We start from the raw sequence: 20,457 nt of genomic DNA, 5'->3' as shown, positions 1-20,457 counted from the left end.
GTACCCCATAATAATTAAAATAATTATATTATAATAAAATATTGTAATTAACATAAACGTGTAAATATAATAACTTGGATAGTAGTAGCCTAAAATTCTTACCGACACTTTATATGAGCTATTATTTCGTACCCCGTTGCTACTTAGTGGCGAGTTAAAAGTTCTCAGAAAAATTTCCAAATATAGATTTCAAACTTTCTAGACTCAACATTAGGGTTTTTGCTTATCGTGTCGGAAACATATAGAGATTAGGGTTTAAATTTGGTCGGAAATTTCCGGGTCGTTACATCACATCTCAACAAATAACGAAGTATTGATTCATAATTTCAATATTATTGAAGAAATACTTATGTAACCTCTAAAGCCTTCAAGGAATTATTCAATTCTAGTTCCAACCGTAAATCGAATGAGTTTAATTTAGTATTAACTCATTAAAATCTATGTTACATCTGAGGAGAATATATACATATATATTTTCATAAAGACTGTAATAAAATTCTTATGTACAAAATATTAATTGTGAAAATTTTTTTAACGGGTAGGTAATACCCTAGAGATATATATAAATTCACAATTAATATGTTACATTCTTCGAATCAGATTAAGCAAATTATCAATTATACTTCATACTTTCACAATAATATACATTCTTTCATAGAAATCAAAACAATCATACTCATTCAAACCCAATTACATATTCTGCTTTTAAAATCTCAGAATTCAATTCGAGATATAACCGGTACCATCACTTTTAGATTCCTACATCTTTCAAAGCTATACTTTGACTTCAAAAGTGTGTTAGAACATCAAATGTATACAAACGATTACAATCTGTGTTCAAACCCTTCAAAAATCTCTGAAGACACTTCAAATAATGAGCAATCGAGATGATGATCCAACCACATATTACCCACAGTTATGTACTTAAAAAGCTCTCGAAACCAAAGTCATAATTTAACACATATCTGTGTCAGATCTTTTGGCATTTATTAGCAAAAATAACCTTGCAATTCCTTTGCAAAGTAGCAAATTATATCACAGCTCCAGCAAGACAACTTCGATTTTTTCATTCGGAGTAGCCTTATCATAATTTTGATATATGTGATTACCCTTTTGTTACCGGAGAACCTTTCATATTCCACCACATTAGCAATAAACTTACCAACAACTTCACTGATCTTGGGCATTCCGAAGAATCTTTATATTTATCGAAACCTCATCATTTACTCATCTGCCTCTTGTAACGAGAATTGCCATACGAATCATTGGAAATTAGCAATCAGTATTTTGAAATCTCACAGCATGTTGACGCCAACAGTTATACATAACGTCTATTTCCAAGGCTTACATACTTCGAATGTGAAGTTTCTGAAAAACACTCTGAACCGCGAACTAGTTCTCGAAATGCTGATGAAGCAACAAAAACTGTAAACGACCTTAGCAGTAAAAAGTTTGATGATAAAGATTAGTGTATTAACAAAGCTCAGAAATAGAGAAGTTTTGGAACTGGAAAACTGATTGAGCAAAGTATGAAGGATGCTGTGGACAAATCATAAAGACTAAACCTGCCTTCAAAGAATCCAAATGATTCAGTGTCTGCTGAATTCATTAACAAATACCTTGCTCCTGATACAAAACCCTTACAGACAATATTCTTCATCATTCTCTGATATTAGAAATTTTAAGATATCATCGTATCTTTCATTATAAATATCCTCCATATTTCTAAAGATATTTCCATAACTATTCTTATTTGGAATCATTTATCTCTTTGCGCTATCTGTATTACATCAAAAAGGAAACTGTTTAGTTCCTATACTCTGTAAACCTTTGAGTTTAAAATATGAATGTTTTTGAAGTAGTGTTGGAAACTGAAGCATGAGTTAGTATAATATAATGACACTTGATCAACGTGATTATATTACAGTAATTCATGCTGAGTTTCTAAATGGAACGTGATGATTCACAGATCATAACATCATCATGTGCCATGTTATACGACTCTTTTATTCTATTTAACCTCTAAAATATCAAGAAAATATTTCTTGATGATTCGGCCTTTTCCAAGGTATTCTAGTAATTTGACAAGTCAAGATCGTGCCATCACAATTTCCTTCCTAGAACATTAACAATGTTCATTCCGAAATTCATATCTGTGAATTCTGGACCATTACAAGCGGTGCTTAATCGCAAGAAGAAGAAACGAAAGGACAAAACTCCGAAATAGAAATTGGGGTATAAATTGCAGCAAATAAAAGAGAGCATTAACTATGGATGCCCATGATTATAGAAGATAGAAACAGAGACTTTGAAATATAAGGGAAGATATAAAGCCCAACGACAAACCAAAAAAATTATAAATCATATATATCGATGCATATAGCAATATAAAGACATGGGAGAACTAGAAATACTATAAACCCAAGAGTATAGTAGAAATAAATAGATTCTTCCGGCGGTAGATGAAAAAGAAGAATGACCGATATGAAAGTTATAAGTATATCGAGAATCAGAACTGGATGGAGCATATTGATGAATACTTTAAAATATGAGTTGAGGGGGAAAGAATAGAAGGTGATGAAACATGACTAGGAACTTAGAAATCAACAGATTTAAGTCACACAATGACGGAATAAGTGAATCAAACCCTCTAGTGAATAGGTTAAGCTTTTTGGGATTAATTTAGTCATACCACAACTAAATCAAGTGTGATTAGATCAACACCTAGAGCTATTATTCACCACCTGAGTGATTTGGGTTGAGAGAGAATCGGAGGAGCTCACCATATCTGAGTGTGTGTAACAAATGAGAGGCTTAACCTAAAATGAAGAACATAAGACTTTATATACCCCTGCTATTGACTCACCCGTACGATTCATCCATCACACATACGAGTTGGCTTCATCAGCCGTACGGGTGATCACTCACTCGTGTCTTCTCATTTTGGTTGTAATTGTGACTTAGCTCAGCATCAACCGTGCGTATGAGCCTGTCAGCCGTACGAGTGAGGCTTCACTCGGACGTCTGACTAAGTCTAACATAGTCAAACATCTAAATCTCGTTCCTGCAGTTGCTGTAACCACATACAAACACGAATAGGATAATAACGAACGATCATGGTGGCCTATAAACTGTTGTACCTGCAATGGACGTGGGTAGATGTCCAAGGACTTGCATAAAATGCATCAACAGAAGGTGTGAGTTGTAAGAAAACGAAGGAGGTGAATTTATAAAAAAATCTCCGACAGAACAATTAAAATGGACGATCGCATTTAAAGCGGATCCTAATTCCTTTTGTTACCGGAGAATCAAATCTTATTACAAAGATTTTCTTCAAATCCCTTGAAATCTAGAAATCAATCATATCTACGTCAAATGATAAAATGAATCTACACTTACTCATTTCACTCTTCTATGTTAACTTCATTCGTACTCTTCATATAAATGGATTGTTTATCTAAATTATTCGCTGATGATAAAACTCTAATTTTCAGCCTGTATGCATCATGAAAACATAATTATTATCATTCACGACCTTTCTACTCAAATTTCGAGACGAAATTTCTTTAACGGGTAGGTACTGTGACAACCCGAAAATTTTCAACCAAATTTAAACTTTATCTTTATATTATTCCGACACGATAAGCAAAGTTTGTTAAGTTAAATCTCAAGAATTTTAAATTGTGTTCATACATTCATTATAACCTCGACCAAATTCTGACGATTCACGAACCGTTATATATAAATAAATATGTATATATATGTATATATATGTATATATATATTATAACTTGAGAATATTAATAAAGTATTAAACGTATAATACTTTCCATGAACGTATTTGTTTCAATATGTTTATCGATGAAATTAGAAGATAATATCAAATGATTGATTTATCAGATACATTATGATATCATTACGGGTCTATGTTATGAGGTCCACTGTGATATAAGAAATCTATTCTTTTTGACAACATTCGGAAAATGGTAAAGTTATTTATAAGTAAGAACGTGAAGTGTAAATAACTTAGATGTTGGATATCGACAAGTTAAGTAACTCGACATTTTTCATTAAGATGATTTCATACGTTTATTTAACCTTTGAACTTTATCCCATGCTTCACCAACAAACTGTAATTTAAAAACTTGAAACCTATTATGAATATATATGATTCTACTTTTCTAAAATATTTTATGATATATAACGATTTCCATTATTTTAACCTTTAAACAAAATGATTCTTAAAAATATATTTGGTTTTGGAAAACAAAATTATTATATTTATTTGATTTAGTTTCAAACGTACAAAAACGTTTTCAGTTTAAAAAGAACTTTATTATTAAAACGTATATAACTTTTATAAATATCTAGAACCACTTTTGACAACTCATTACTTAACCAGTATGATAAAGATAATGATATTTATATTTTATTTTATTAAATATATATAACGATTTAAATTAATATTATATATATTTATACGCGTATTATACGTACATAGTTTTATACTTTTACTATACTTAAACTTTACCTTTACTTTATTTTTACTTTACTTTAACTTTAATAATTCACTTTAATAATTCATACTTTAATAATTCATACTTTAATAATTCACTTTAATAATTCATACTTTAATAATTTACTTTAATAATTCATACTTTAATAATTTACTTTAATAATTCATACTTTAATAATTCACTTTAATAATTCAAAAATCTATTATAAATAGAATTCAATAGGTTTCATTATTTCATAGAAACTTGAAAATATTTTTCTCTAAACTCTAAACTCTCTCAATCGATTTACATATATATATTTACTCCGTATTATTTCAAGATATATTAGTATACATAAAATATTACGTCAGAGTGCTGTCCGAGTGATTTCGAAATTGTTTTTCGAGTGGGATTGGATTAAGAAAATTATGGGTTATAGCTATGGAGGTGATTGGGTATGGTTCATGGGTATGCTCGTGAGGTCAATATAGTATTTATCATCTCCGTTGCGTCTACGTACCTTTCCTGCAATATTGAATCTCAATATTGATACGTGAGTACTCATAATTTAACTTTTACATACTAATAGTGTATCCCTGACTAGTGCTCGAGTATATAGGATTATGCATGTTTGTACTTTTGATATTGCCTTTAGTTAGGTTATGTTGAAATCCTGAATTAGTTATATATGCGACTGAGATAAGGTATAAGATATGCATGTCGTTGGAAAGCTAGTGAAAAATTAAGAACTTTTCATTTAGATATCGAATGATTTCGATGAACGGATTTGAAGTTATAGTCCATCGAATTTTTGTATTATTATTAAAAATGATTATTATTATCGTCGTTCTAGTTTTATCTTATTATTATTATTATTATTATTATTATCTTTATCAATAAAAGGATTTATCATTAAAAATGTTATTTTTTTTTTATTATTACTATCGTTATTATCGTTAAAGTTATAATTAGTATTATTATTATTATCCAATTATTATTATTATTATTATTATTATTATTATTATTATTATTATTATTATTATTATTATTATTATTATTATTATTATTATTGGTATTATTATTATTATTATTATCATTATTAATATATATATCATTAATTAAAAATAGTTATTGTTATTGTTATTATTATTATTACTATATTATCATTAAGATAATTATTAGTATTATCGTTAATAATGTTATAGTAACTATCATTATTAATATTAGTGTAATTAAAACAAATATTTGTAACACCTAATTATTTTGATTACTATTATTATCATTATTACCAACACGATATAAAAGATGATTAAAAGCTATTAAATGAAACGATTAGGAAATAATGGGTAAGAGTATCATGATGAAATTAAAATATTATAAGATATTGATTTAGATAAAATTATCGTTCTTATTATTTTTATCATTACTATTATTATTAAAATTATCGTTAGTATTAAAACTATCATTATAACAAAAATTATCATTTTAATAGAAGTGTCATTGTTACTATAAAATATCATTATTATTATTATTATTTTAAATAGAATTATTATTTTAAAGATAATATTAAAAATTATCGTAAATATTAAAGTTATCATAATTAGAATTATCGTTTTATCATAATGTCATCTTAGTAATTCTAAATATTGATATTTTTATAATAATAATTATTATTACAAAATAATACAACTTTTACTTACTATCATTATAGATATTATTTTATCAAATAAATATTTGATACAAACATATTTTACTATGTGTAATAACTTACTTTAATACTACCTATCATATTATCTTTATAATATTAAATGAACCATATAAATTTTATTACTTAATATATATAAAAGTATATTTTATTATATAAATATAATATAAAATTTTATTTATTAATAAATAAATTATATTATTTACTCTAATAAATCTTTTAAAAATATTTAAAAATATAAAACGACGATATTTAAACTATATATTAATCATGTATAGATTTTTGGAAATTATTTTGAGTCAAATTTACTTTTGTTGACTTTTGCATATTAGTCTCGAGTATTAGGATTGTGGTACACTATGACTTGACCTAATTTGTTAGACAAATATTGACCAACACATAAATATATATAATTAATTTAGGTTCGTGAATTCAAGGCCAACCTTGCACTTGTTCAATGACGTTATATGTATTTTTACTACGAAATACAGTATGGTGAGTTTCATTTACCTTTTTACCCTTTATATTTTTGGGACTGAGAATACATGCGCTTTTATAAATGTTTGACGAAATAGACACAAGTAATTGAAACTACATTCTATGGTTGAATTATCGAAATCGAATATGCCCCTTTTTATTAAAGTCTGGTAATCTAAGAATTAGGGAACAGATGCCCTAATTGACGCGAATCCTAAATATAGATCTATTGGGCCTAACAAACCCCATCCAAAGTACCGGATGCTTTAGTACTTCGAAATTATATCATGTCCGAAGGAGGATCCCGGAATGATAGGGGATATTCTTATATGTATCTAGTTAATGTCGGTTACCAGGTGTTCACCATATGAATGATTATTTTTTGTCTCTATGCATGGGACGTATATTTATGAGAACTGGAAATGAAATTCTTGTGGTCTATTAAAATGATGGAAATAAATGATTATGATAAACTAATGAACTCACCAACCTTTTGGTTGACACTTTAAAGCATGTTTATTCTCAGGTGTTAAAGAAATCTTCCGCTGTGCATTTGCTCATTTTAAAGATATTACTTGGAGTCTTTCATAGCATATTTCAAAGAACGTTGCATTCGAGTCATTGAGTTCATCAAAGATTATTATTAAATCAATTTATAGTTGGATAGTGGATATTATAAAATGGTATGCATGCCTGTCAATTTTTGATGTAAAGAAAGATTGTCTTTTAAAAACGAATGCAATGTTTGTAAAATGTATCATATAGAGGTCAAATACCTCGCAATGTAATCAACTATTGTGAATCGTTTATAATGTATATAAACGGGTCCTTTCAAAACCCATATGGCTATATAACATAAGTTCTCACTTACACCAGTAAGTGTAACTAATGATAATCGAATTGCAGATTTTTGTTCAAACTCGTATGTAGAATGTTTGTTTTCCTGTACTTGTGTTCACTTTGTAAAAAGAAACGTTTATATTTTCTCATCCCAAATGTAAGTTCAAAAGAGTAAAAGTGGGACTATGATCTCACCTTGAGTGTACGTATGAAAAGTACTTCACAAAGTAACGTGTGCAAAGGACAATGCTAGTCTTGACCTAAACAAATAGGTTGTATCAATATTGATAATCATGTTTGATCAAAGAAGTTCAATTAGTCCTATGGCTCGTTATGACTCGATTATATAGCATGTGAATCAAATTGTCAAGTTTCATGCAAAATACAAGTATAGAAACAAGTTAGGAAGGTTGCATAATCATTTGGTTAAGTTTGACAAAAAGTCAAACTTTGGTCGGTCAAAGTCAACGAAAAAGTCAACGCGTTCGGGTCGGGTCCCGAACTATTTTTCTATGCTAGTTATTCATATATAAGCATGTTAGAACAAGTCTTACATGAATCGGAGGTCCATAGCGTGCCAAACATTTTTCATATAATTGACATATAGATCAGAAGCTGGACACGCCTTAGGTCGCGCCGCGACCAAAGGCTGCTGCGCCGCGGCATTTAACGGGTGCTGGTACCTGGTCAGTTTCAATTGTTCAAGTCTTTTTCCGAACTTCGATCAAACACAAATCACAAATCGTAGACACTTATGACACGCATTTTATATCGTTGGAAAGCTAATTTGACAAAGAACACAACTAAATACATTTCATCAACCAAAAACATTATTTACAACAACCGACTTTTCAAATCAAATGATCAATCAATGCACACAATTAATGCTTCAAATTTTACAAGTGCACATTTATGATTCGGGCATTTAATACATACATAAAACACGCCGTTTTGTAGATAATCAAGCATACAATACAACTAACTACTTACTAACAATAATTCATGGCATTTGATGCATCAAATATTCATTTCAAGCTTATCAAACTCTAACCCAAATTCACCAAAATCACTAATCAAGTTTATGGAGTTTTCTCAAGCAACCTACACATGAAATTGAAGCTAGTGATGTTAGGAACACATTTAATACATGCATTTATGACATTTAACATCATTCAAACAACCAAATCACCAAATCAAACACACCAAAGTTTATGTTCATTCTAGTTACTTCAAATAACAAAATCGAACATATAAATCATATATTCATGTTAGACTTGAGCCATAGACACTAATTAACAACTTTATAAGTTAAAAACATCAAGAACACAAAATCTAGTGATTTTAGAAAGTTACCCAAATGTAATGAAATTGGTATGGAATCGAAGAGGAAGTTGCAAGGATTTCAAATATGTAATTTGTTTTGCAAGACACCCGCTAGCTTGGATTTAGATGATGATTCTTTGTTTGAAGATTTGAGAGAAAAATGGAAAGTATAGAAAGAAAAGGAAAATGAAATGGAAAAGAAAGAAGAGGTGGGTTGACTAGTCAAATGCTAGTCACCTCTTTGGCACTTTGGCAAATCTAGTCCCTCGAGTTCGGTTGCGGGTGCGTGAATTACCTAAACGAGATATTTTTACAATGCGTATTAACGAGGGATGTCATAATCATATAACGGAATTTAAATAGTTAAACGGAAAAGTAAACGGAAAAAGGCGGGATGTTACAAAGTCTACATTTCTTGGATACATTTTTTGATAATCATTTGAGGTAATCTCATATTTGTAATATGTATATAATTGTTTCCAACACACATTATTTAACATACATGCTTAAGTCATATTGGCTAGTCAACATGTCTTTAACAATATTCTCCTAATTAATCACTAAGCATATCATAATTCATCTTTAAGCTTGCACATAGATTAATTAGGTGTGTTTATGATATCTTACTAAGTGAAACATATAAGTTCAATTAAGCTTATTATAAGAAAGACATCATATTAATCAAGACTAAATTACACTTAGACATATTGCTAGACTTAAGCATGTTTCTTGTAATTTTTCAATGTGTGTGTTAATAATCTTTTAAAGCATAAAAGACCATTTGATTACGAACCTTCAATTGTTATCACTAAAGCTATACTAATGCATTGAAAATTGGCTAAGCATACATTTCTGATTTCCTTATAACATATAACAAGACAAAAATAATATTATCATTCATACATATTGAATGAGTATAAGCAATTAGGCAAGTAGCAAATAGTCAAGTAATACTCATGTAATGATAGCAAGAATTCACTAGTGATTATTTTAAGATCAACCACATAGTGATGACATAGCAATACACTTAGGATATGTAGGTTTACTTGCAATATGACATTTTGCAAGATTAATGTATAAGTATACATTAATGTCCAACACATGTACAAGGGAAGAGCAACTCTTGGTTGGGACTTGATGACCATCCTAAGTATGTCTAAAAACATTTTAGGAGTACAAGTTATTTTGTAACACTTATGTGTTATCCGTAATCAAAGCCAAAACGTCATTAAGATATCATTAGGTGTGATTAACCAAGATTAGCATTCTAGTGACCAAAACTCTTTGATATGAAAGGTTGGTAACTATTCTAAGTATGTTGAAAAAGGTTTCGTGAATTATAGATGCCACAAAGTGGTCAATCATTATTTGGTCACGGATTTTGGACTGAACAACTGCGGCAGAATCATGGTCAGCCATGGTGTCGACTGTGTACCTGGTTTCTCAGAAACCGTGGTACAGGACACCCCACGGTCTGACCTGCGATCGACCGTTGATCCAAACCGTGCATTAGTCTGAGTTTTGTATTCTTTTGTTTTCCTAATGTTTTCACTCTAAGCTTCATTTGATTTGGTCATTTGCTAGACTAAGTGTGGGTTAGTGAACTTGTATATTTATGTCAAGATGTATATCATCACTTTTGATTGTGTGCCTCATCATTAAAACACTTATTACCGTTGGTTAAGATTAATATTACCGTTAAGCATAAATTAACATTCTCCCCCAATAGTGTTGTCTTTCTTTATGCTTGTGGTGTATATACATCTTTGGATATTGAGAGATGGGTCGAGTCCATTCATAATAGCTACTAAAATTATCTATCAATAATCTACATGTAAATTATCTTATATTTTATATTTATTTGTAACGAAATCCATTTTTCAAGTGTATAAAAAGTTCATTTTTATGATGATCAATATAAATTTCTGTCATTTGATCTACATATATATGTTCCTAGAGTGTCGCATTTTGCTATCACTCAAGATTAAATTAAATTTACGTCACTTAATTAAGCATGTTTAGACTAAACATTTATAAATTTATAAAATGGAACATTACAATAAAAGTAACTATTATTATTATTATTATTATTATTATTATTATTATTATTATTATTATTATTATTATTATTATTATTATTATTATTATTATTATTATTATTATTATTATTATTATTATTATTATTGTAGAACAGGTTTTCTAACAAGTCTTACAAGGAGCTCTAGGAACTCTAAATAGTTTTATTAATATTATTATTATTATTATTATTATAATTATGATTATTATGATTATTATTATTCTTATTATTATTATTATTATTATTCTTATTCTTATTATTAATATTAATATTATTATTAATATTATTAGTAATATTAATAATAATAATAATAATAATAATAATAATAATATTATTATTATTATTATTATTATTATTATTATTATTATTATTATTATTATTATTATTATTATTATTATTATCATTATTATTATTATGATTATGATTATGATTATTATTATTATCATTATTAGTATTATTGTTATTATTACTATTATCATCATTATTACAATTATTATTAATATTATTATTATTATTATTATTATTAATATTATTATTATTATTATTAATGATAATAATAGTAATTATTATTATTATTATTATTATTATTATTATTATTATTATTATTATTATTATTATTATTATTATTATTTTGAAAGCTCAACTTTATTAAAAAACCAAGAACAAATACAGTGAGGGCATAAGCCCAATATACATCTCGACTATGAACAAAAAGGACCCAAGAAAGCTAAAAATGTAGGCTAATCTATGCAATTTACAAGGAAAAAGACTAAAAGAACACGATAACACGATAAGTAGGGAAAAACCCTTAGACCTCAAAAAATTCCTAAGTTTCGCCTCACTTGAGCACAAGCTGAGAAGATCACGATAACAGTACTAAAACATTAGTGACAAAGCTACCGGAACCTACTCATTTAGGATAGATCAAGGAATCGATCGGAGCTAAGGATAAAAAAACCCTACTTGTTTAGCCTATTCCAGTTTTGGATGAAGGGATGACATCGAAGATTCTCGGGTTTATGAGCCAGCTTAGCCAGTCTAGATTACCCTGTTTCCATCTCGAGGATATCCATTCAAAGGACTTAGCTTGTATTTCTGACATAATCTTGGGATAACTCGAAGGGGGTTTACCAAATACATGGTTGTTCCTATTTTTCCAAATAAAATAGCTAGATACCCAGACAACCGCTTGCCACATTGATAAACCCATAGACGACGCGAAAGAAGAATTGGTGCATGATGCAAGATCTGCGATATTAGAAAAGGAAAGGTTGTCGAACTTCCACCATTTGTGTATTCTATCCCAAATAACGGAACCGTTACAAGATAAAAGTGTGTGATTCAGTGACTCTAAATCGTCGTCGCAAACCGGGCATCTAACAGAGTCCAACTCAATTCCGCTATGGTCAAGTTCAAGTCTCAGGGGAGTTTGTTTTGCTTTGCATTCCAAATGAATATGCCAATTTTTTGAGGACTCAAGGTATTTTTTAAAGTAGGATCAGAACATGTAGATGAGGAGGCAAGATCCGTAAGAGTATCTATTAAGGAACTCGAGCTGAACTTACCATTCTTTCCAAATTTCCATACCCACTTGTCATTTTCATTATTTGAAGGAACAAAAGAGTTTAGCATAGCAATGAGCCGGTCCACTTCAGTAGCCACTCTCCATCTTGGAGTTGATGACCAACCCCAACAGAAAGTTGCTTTCCCATCAGCCCACTTGACCCGATCAGCTACCGATGCGTTTTTGGACGATTCCAGGCGATATAGTTTGGCGAAGGCAGCTTACAGACTTACCTCGCCACACCACTTCTCGTGCCAAAAACTCGTTCCCAAAACTGAACCTATCACTTTAAAAAACGCGTTAGAAATATCACACCCTAACTTTGTTAAGGGGTGTTCAACATTGATAATATTAAACCACGTTCTACCCGAAAAATTTTTGAGGTTATTTTCTTTCGAAGATGAGAAACACCCCAACCCACCATGTTAACCATATATACTTTTGATGATTTTAGCCCAAAGAGAATCCTTATTTGTTAAGAATTTCCACCACCATTTAGTTAATAAAGATAAATTTTTAAATTTTAAAGAGACAACGCTTAAACCGCCCGAATAGTAAGGGAGTAATATTTGGTTCCAATTTACCCAAGCCATCTTTTTTTGATCAATAGACCCACCCCAAAAGAAATCACGAAGCATACCTTCTAGATCTTTGATTACGCCAAGCGGAGCTTTGAAAAAGGAGAAAAAATAAAGAGGAATACTACTAAGAACCGATTTTATAAGGGTTAATCCACCACCGAAGGAGATCGATTTGGCTTTCCAATCCGCTAGTCTTTTTTTTTTGAATTTATCAAAAATGGGTGCCCAATTATTATAAACTCTAAGATTTTCACCAATTGGGAGGCCCAAGTAATTAAAAGGAAAAGTACCTTCTAAGCAACCAAACCAAGTGGTGAGATCACTTAGTTCACTTTTTGAAGTACCAATTCCGTAGACACGGCTTTTATTAACGTTGATTTTAAGACCTGATAGATTTTCAAAACATTTTAGGATCTTAAGGGTATTTCTAACCTCGGTTTTATTCCATTTCCCAAAGATGATGGTGTCGTCAGCGTATTGTAAGTGGGATACCGTGACCTTATCGCTACCCACCTTAACCCCGTTAATTAAGTTAGATTTTATGGCTTTGTTAAGAAGGTAGTTAAGTCCCTCGCTTGCAATGATGAAAAGGAAAGGAGACAGGGGGTCTCCTTGTCTAATACCCCTCTCCGGAAAAAACGGTTTAGTCGGGGACCCATTTATAAAATAGAAATAGCGGTAGAGTTTAAACAAGCTAGTACCCACTTTATCCAATTTTTCCCAAAACCCATGAAGCCTATGATAGTTGAAAGAAAATTCCAGTAAATGCAGTCAAAAGCTTTCTCGAAATCTACTTAAAAATAAAACTTTTTTGTTATTCGCCTTAAGTTCGTCAACCGTTTCAAGAGCAATCAAAATACCGCCGAGGATGTTTCTACTACTTATGAAAGCAATTTGTTCATTACCGATTAAACTAGGAATAATTCTTCTAATTCTGTTAGCCATGATTTTAGAAAGTACTTTGTAATAGCTGTTAATATGAGTAATAGGTTGAAAGTTAGAAAAATTTAAAGGGTAGGTTACCTTTGGAATGAGAGTGATAAAGAAAGCATTACAACCTTTAGAAATTTCACCGGAGTCCAGAACCAATTTAAGGCCCGCAACTTTTAATTGCATCCAGCACTTCCCGTTCCGAAAATTCCACTTCCAAGTTTTCAGCTTCTGTGCGATTTATCTGCAAGCCATCCCAGTTATTTAACAGGAAATTATTATCATGTTTCTTTGAAAATAGATTTTTAAAAAAATTCCGGGCCTCGGTTTTAATGGTGGTAGGGTCAGTGGTCCATAAACCATTGACAGCTATCCCGTGTATATTATTTTTATGTTGTCGTCTTTGCACATACGAGTGAAAAAAATTGCTATTCTCGTCCCCTTCCAACGCCCATTAATATCTCGCCTTTTGTCTGAGCATTTCAGCTTGACTTTTTTCTTTTTGAAACAGCTTTTCTTGGTCTCTTTTCCATTGAAGAACTTGGTCATCATTTAGACCAGTAGTTTCAGCTTTAAGTTCCAACTGTTAACCACTTTTGTAAGTTCCTCAATCTCGCCCTTTAACTTGCACTGTGAAGTGGAAAACCACTTACGGAGTTCGGTTTTGACATTCTCTAACTTGTCTTGGAAGATAACATCCGGTTTCCAACTATGAACTTCCAATTCCCATGCCTTTTTAACAACCTCGTGTGCATCTTTGTGTTTAATCAAATCATCAAAAACTTTTACCGATTTTGGCCCAAAGTCTATATTCCCATCTCGTAGCATGATCGGGCAATGATCTGTGTACTTTTTATCAAGAACCACTGCATTTATATTTGGCCATTGAAGCAAGAAATTCTCTGAAATTAGGAACTTGTCGAGTTTGCTAAACTTGTAACCATTATCACAAATACATGTATAAGTTCGACCCCCACGAGGAACATCCAGGAGGTTGTTAACTTTGATGAAGTCATTGAAGAGTTCGGCTCTTTTTTCCATGAATTGGGAGTTTTTTCTTTCGAATGCGAATCTAACTTCATTAAAATCTCCAAAAATCACCCATATTGCATCGTCATAGTTCATGACATCACATAAATCACTCCAGATTTTCTTTTTGCCTTCGTCCGTATGAGGGCCGTAGGTATTAATTAGGATAAATATTGTACCTACACTTTTCCAAATTCCTTTTACCACAATAAAGGAGTCATGTTCAATATTATGGTTAGCCTTGAATAATCTGGGATCCCAAACCAATAGAAACCAGCCCGAATTACCTCTAGATTTTTTTACAGGTGTATTTGTATTCGTTGTTTCCCCAAAACATTTTAATCCAGAATTCAGGAAATTCTTGACATTTAATCTCCTGTAAAGCAATAAAATTTGGATTTTCACGATTACATAGATTCTTAAACCAGTTTAATTTAAGTTTATCTTTGTCAACTGTGATGACCCGGGAATTTCCGACCAAATTTAAACTTAATCTTTACATGATCTCGATACGATAAGCAAAGTCTGTCAAACTGAATCTCAAAAACTTTGAACTGTGTTCATATATATACACTTGACCTTTGACTAATCCCGACGATTCACGAACATTCACTTGTATATATATATATATATATATATATATATATATATATATATATATATATATATATATATATAAATTATTAATATTAAATATTCAATATATAATATATATGATTAGTATATAGGGTATAACTAATGAATTATATTATTAATATATAAAAATATAATTTAAAATATGATTATGATACTATTATTAATACTTCCATAAACATAAATATTAAGATTGATATTGATACCAGAAATTGTAATATTAATACTATTATTAATGTTATAATTATAATTAAAAGATTATGATCATAAAAATAATGATGTTAACTACAAATATTATTATAAGAATTATTAAAACTAAAATGTTATTTATTATTAATAGTATCACTTTTAATTGTTATTATTTATTGTTATTATTAATATATTAATTATTATTATTATTATTATAATTTTTGATATTATTGATATTATAATTAATTTTATTATCATTATTATATTATTAGTATTAATATATTTATCAATATATGTGTCCATTATTTAACACAAGTTAAAATTTGATGCACATAATTAGAATCACTTTTACATCATAATCATACTACAACAACTTTTGTTTCTGTCTATGAAAACGTCAAACACCAAGATAGATTGTACAATCAAAATCTTACTTGAACTTTTTTTATAAACAATTATTTTTTTCTGTCAATCCAATTGCTATAAGCCAAGCCATGCCAGTTGGTAATTGGTACTATACAACATCACTTATCAATTACCAACTACGATTACTTTTTGTGTTCCTTCATATATCATAAACGACTATAATATATATACATATACATATGCATATAAGAATTACAAAAATCCATTTCATCTTACTGGTTCGTGAACCTCAAAATACAAAACGTTGAACCCTTAAACTGCCTTACTGCTGCTCATGTCTCCCTGTTTGCACCATTGTAAACTGCATAACACTTGCTGCTATACCTGACATTGATTGTTTTCTCTGTTTCATTCGAAATTCATCAAGAACAACCACCCTTCAACTATTACAAGCTGCTGTTATCCGTATTGTTTTATGTGAGCTGTAATACTCGCTACTACTATCCTGGGTAAGTTCATATTGTTTTTTCCTCAACTGATACAAGACTAGCCAGCTACTACTACAGCTATTCTTCTGTTTCTATGTTTGATCTCAACCATCACCTTCACTTCTTGATTTCGTTATCTTCCATCCTCAACTGTTATACTTTTATCACCACTGCAACCAACTACAACCATTAACCAACCTGTGTTATATCTTCTTCAAAACAAAAACAAGACATCATTTACACAGAATCTCACACACTTTACACACACAGAAATACTTTCAGATTCAAACATTGAGGTTTATATTTACACACATATCTATATCTATAATCTATCAGTATAGATACATAAGTACCTATATCTATCCATAATCGATGGTTACCTCATTCGGACTACAAAATCTGCAGCCTTGCCATGATCCTATCCGAATTTATTTTCTGCTCAAAAACACCACACCCAAACTAACATTGTTACGGTTATTGTATACCAATAGTTTCAACTTCAGTCATGAATAACCCAAACAACATAAAAAGATCACTGTTAAGCAATTTATTTAAGCAATTAAACAGAAATCGTAGAGGAATTAAAAGAACTATTGGAATACAAACAAATCGATTGCATACCTGACTGATTATTGGATCGAGTTTGGGAACGGTTGATGATGATTAACGATGGTGATGATGCATCAGTGACCTGGTATATCTCGATGATTGTGGTTTGATCGATTGATCGATTTAGAGAACTGGAGACCCCATGAAACGAGATTCATGTTGCGTCTGCCTTCTGCTTTACTCGATCTGTTTCTGCTTTACACGATCTGTTTATGATTAGGGTTAAGGATTACCCTATTAAGACAATCTTTAAATGGATCCCTAAGCTTTTATCAGGTCGAGTTTTGTTTGGGCCGTTTTAATTGCTTTAGGCCGAGATACATTGGAAATCTTTGTTGGGCTGTGTTAAGAAGAGAGGGAAAAATAAAACGAGATATATGTTATATTATGTGGTGTTTAATTCAAGGTAAATTGATTTGGAGTAATGGTCTTGAGTGGTGTCGGGTTTCGAGAGGTCGCGGGTTCGAGTCACGCTTGGGGCATACTTCTTACAAAAAGCTTTATGAAAAGGGTATACTCTTTATTCTTATTTTTTTTTTTATTATTATTATTCTTATTATTATTATTATTATTATTACTATAATTATTATTATTATTATTATTATTACTAGTATTGATATTATTATTGCTGTGGTTATAATTATGATATAAAAGATATATAAATGATGAAATATTAAGATAAAAGTAATTAATGTTATATTTAATGATTATGAACATTATATGTATGAATAAGATAGGTTAAGATTATAAATACTTATAATATTAATAGAAGTAGTTAATCATTATTATTTAAATTATCATTTTAACAAATAAATCTTTTGTACACTATATATATTTATAACATATACTTGGATTTTATTAATAATTCACATAACAACTAATGATATTTCATAAATACAATACTAATCACATATATAGATACATAGATATATTAATATCACTAGTTATATAAATATTAATCGTCATAATTATATATACACAAAATCGATATATACATATATAAAATATAACTTAAGATATAATATAAGTATACGTTTTAAAATGGAACTTAATATAAATTCTATATAACTATAAACATATATATAATACCTATTAATAAATGAAATTTTATGATTTACATTATACGTATTAATAGATATACAATTATTATAGGTTCGTGAATCTGAGGCCAACCCTAAACTTGTTCCATGTCGTCATATGTATTTTTACTACAAAATACATTAGGTGAGTTTCATTTACCTTTTTACCCTTTACATTTTTGGCTGAGAATACATGCGCAACTTTTATAACTGTTTTACGAAATAGACACAAGTAATTGAAACTACATTATATGGTTGAATGATCGAAATCGAATATGCCCCTTTATAGTCTGGTAATCTAAGAATTAGGGAACAGAAACCCTAGTTGACGCGAACTCTAAAGATAAATCTATCGGGCTCAACAAGCCCCATCCAAAGTACCGGATGCTTTAGTACTTCGAAATTTATATCATGTCCGAAGGAGGATCCCGGAATGATGGGGATATTCTTATATACAAATTGTGAATGTCGGTTACCATGTGTTCAATCCATATGAATGATATTTTGTCTCTATGTATGGGACGTATGTTTATGAGAAATGGAAATATGAAATCTTGTGGTCTATTAAAATTTATGAAATGGTTATTTATGTTAAACTAATGAACTCACCAACCTTTTGGTTGACACTTTAAAGCATGTTTATTCTCAGGTACGAAAGAAATCTTCCGCTGTGCATTTGCTCATTTTATAGATAGTACTTGGAGTCATTCATGGCATATTTCAAAAGACGTTGCATTCGAGTCGGTGAGTTCATCAAGTTTATTATCAAGTCAATTATAGTTAGCTATATTATGAAATGGTATGCATGCCTGTCAATTTTCGTTGTAAAGAAAGTTTTTTTTTTTTTAAATGGAATGCAATGTTTGTAAAATGTATCATATAGAGGTCAAATACCTCGCGATGTAATCAACTGTTGTGAATCGTTTATAATAGATATGGACTTCTTCCAGATGGATTAGGACGGGTCTTTACATCATCAATCCATAAACCTCTAATATTTAACGAAATTATCTTCATTTAAAATTAATTAATAAGGAAAAGAAACGAGGTAGAACCTGGTTAATTGTGTTCATTCTACTTCCTGTTTAGACCCAGGACCGCACCTATTTCATCACAGTTCAGTGATTTCTCCGAGATTGATTGCGTGCTCCTTTCTTTGCTATTAATTGAGGTTGATTTGGATCTAATCTTGTTACTAACTCGCCTCTGTGGGTACTCTCTAGCCTTTGCTTTTAGGTTCATCATTTTGGAAGAAGAATTCCGTTGCCTGATGTTTGACCATAATAAATCAGAAGATTTCAGAGAAGAAGTCTTTCCCAGTGTTTAAGATTTTCTTTTCTTTATAGGAGTTGATTAAGTAGCGATTGAGGCTGGAAGGGTTGATTTGGAGGATTGTTTGGTACCACAGTTGATGTTAGCATTATTTGATCGAACATTATTATCTTCAAGGTTGTGTTGGTCGTTTGGGTTATGGTGATGGATTGATTGGTTTTGGTTAATAGGACTTAGGTTGTCCAGATCGAAACAAGTGTTGGATAAGCCGAAGTTTTCATCTTCTATTGTAGCAGTAATGGGCTAGTTGTTCAGTGAAATTGGGCTAGAAGTTTTACTTATAGGGCTTTGGGTAATTGGGCTATTGGGTTCCGTCGGTGGGTTATCTGTGGGTAAAGTATCTGGGATAGGGTTAGTAGATGAAACGTTTGCATCCGTTTTTCTGAATTAATTTTGCCCACCATGCTTTCCTCATTATCTTTTTTTGTTTCCAAGATTGTCACTGTTATCTGTTTAGGCGTGTTCATTGTCTATCAATAGTTTAGAAGAATTAATTTTCTTTGAATTGATATCGAGGCTGAAATTATCGCTAGTAAATGATGCTGACGTGGCAAATACCCTGGCTTCATTGACTTTTCCGGTGAGATCTGGGATATCCGTCAGCGGTAGTGTGATGATATCATCATCTTGTTCTGATGTCTCTTGCTCTGAATTGCAATCGGAGTTGCTAAGATTAACAGTGTTATAATCCGATTGATCATCTTCTACCATATCAATTTCCACTAAGCTTTTGACGTCT

The sequence above is a fragment of the Rutidosis leptorrhynchoides genome, chromosome 6 (genome assembly GCF_046630445.1).
Source record: "Rutidosis leptorrhynchoides isolate AG116_Rl617_1_P2 chromosome 6, CSIRO_AGI_Rlap_v1, whole genome shotgun sequence".
NCBI lineage: Eukaryota > Viridiplantae > Streptophyta > Magnoliopsida > Asterales > Asteraceae > Rutidosis > Rutidosis leptorrhynchoides.
This window is presented reverse-complemented; position numbering follows the sequence as displayed.